General features: G+C 31.7%; 1 long non-coding RNA gene across 1 annotated transcript; it reads left to right on the top strand.

The window, feature by feature from the left end:
• Window positions 1-1,197: 1,197 nt before the first annotated feature.
• Window positions 1,198-1,600, top strand: LOC119766884. The gene is made up of 2 exons (XR_005277190.1): window positions 1,198-1,417; window positions 1,486-1,600. It is a non-coding gene; the product is annotated as an uncharacterized LOC119766884 (long non-coding RNA).
• Window positions 1,601-1,852: the final 252 nt, after the last annotated feature.

The following is a 1,852-nucleotide window of genomic DNA, read 5'->3' as shown; positions in this document are numbered from 1 at the left end:
TCTAAAATTTAAAATTTAAAATTTAAAATTCTAAAATTCTAAAATTCTAAAATTTAAAATTTAAAATTCTAAAATTCTAAAATTTAAAATTTAAAATTCTAAAATTTAAAATTTAAAATTTAAAAAAATTCTAAAATTCTAAAATTCTAAAATTCTAAAATTCTAAAATTCTAAAATTCTAAAATTCTAAAATTCTAAAATTCTAAAATTCTAAAATTCTAAAATTCTAAAATTCTAAAATTCTAAAATTCTAAAATTTAAAATTTAAAATTCTAAAATTCTAAAATTCTAAAATTCTAAAATTCTAAAATTCTAAAATTCTAAAATTCTAAAATTCTAAAATTCTAAAATTCTAAAATTCTAAAATTCTAAAATTCTAAAATTCTAAAATTCTAAAATTCTAAAATTCTAAAATTCTAAAATTCTAAAATTCTAAAATTCTAAAATTCTAAAATTCTAAAATTCTAAAATTCTAAAATAAGAAAACAAGATCTAAGGATTTTTGCTGTCCCTATTCAGACTGTAGTCCCGATTCGCCCCAGATGACGGTAATTATTTCTATGTAGCCCCTTAGAGCAGTCCGCTCGGAAATTGCTATTTTCGAAGGTTAATAACTTTTTAGCAAAAAACCCAAAAAATAAGGTGTCTTCGGGAAAGTTTTTCCAAAATTAAAGAAGATATTAGTTCTGAAAATTGGTAAGAACTGGATAGTTATTGCGCCTTCCATTGGTCAAAAACTGAAGCAGTTGCTTTTCTCCATACAATTTGACGATTTTGCCCAAACTTGGTGGTCAGTGGTCAGAAAATGCTCAAATTTTGGAACTTAGACTAGTGATCAATCTTTGATTTTAGGGGGTAGCCCCAAGTAAGCCCAGATTTGGACCATCCTAACCAATGTAATGCTAAAACTACAAGATAAATGAGATGTTACTGAATGGAACAATGTTCAAATCTGCAGCTCAATTTTTAAATATTGGATCCATAATCTACAAAAACTGAGCCCAGCAATGGACAGGCAAATTACTTAGTTTGATCAATCTATTCTTGATTCTCTATCTTGCAAATTATTTCTGGGAAGAGAACACACAATCATTGATTTGAGATTTTTTAAGGTAGTTCAATTTAAAAAAAAATGGAAAAAATTTCGGGGGGGGCTGCAGCCCGGAAGCCCCCCCCTGGCTACGGGCCTGACTACTTAGCTTCGGCTGATCTGTGCACTTCGGAAGATAGTTGACTGGCCAACTAGCCGAAGATGCGCTAACAGATACGATGAGTGTTCGGACTCAAAAAACACGAGAGGAGAATTCTTCCTTTCGCACAACCACGCTTTAACGCACTGCGTTCAGGCGCACTCTACCAGTGTATATGTGCATTGGAAAAAAGACTGTAAACAGATAGCTTGATTCTTCTCAATAAGGTGGTGGTGGTTAATTTATTTCAGGCAGCTTTAACAATATTTGTCATTCGCTGCCTCTTCTCAATAAGATTCGAGCAAAAATTGCAGCCTTAAGAGTATAACAGGGAATCACAAAAGATAGTCGCTAGGACGGTCGAGGTGAACTAATCCCAATATCTGCCCACAAGGCGGACAAAAAAAAAATTTCTTAATTTGGAAATAATGAATATGAAACCTAGGGGCAGGACAACATGGTCGATAGACTAATAATAGTTCGTTAACATATTTATATTTCGTCAATACTTTAACGCGACCTTACCTGGTTTCGTAATTCCTTGAACCACTGTCAAATAGTAATGTCAAACCGAACATAAACACAAAACATTTTGACGGTGAGGAGGCTCATGGAAATTCCGGAGGGACATTTATAAGTGGCAGGAAATTGACATTTCTTCA

Source organism: Culex quinquefasciatus, chromosome 1, assembly GCF_015732765.1.
Source record: "Culex quinquefasciatus strain JHB chromosome 1, VPISU_Cqui_1.0_pri_paternal, whole genome shotgun sequence".
Taxonomy (NCBI): domain Eukaryota; kingdom Metazoa; phylum Arthropoda; class Insecta; order Diptera; family Culicidae; genus Culex; species Culex quinquefasciatus.
The sequence above is the reverse complement of the archived record's forward strand: the minus strand, read 5'-3'. Positions and strand labels throughout refer to the sequence as shown.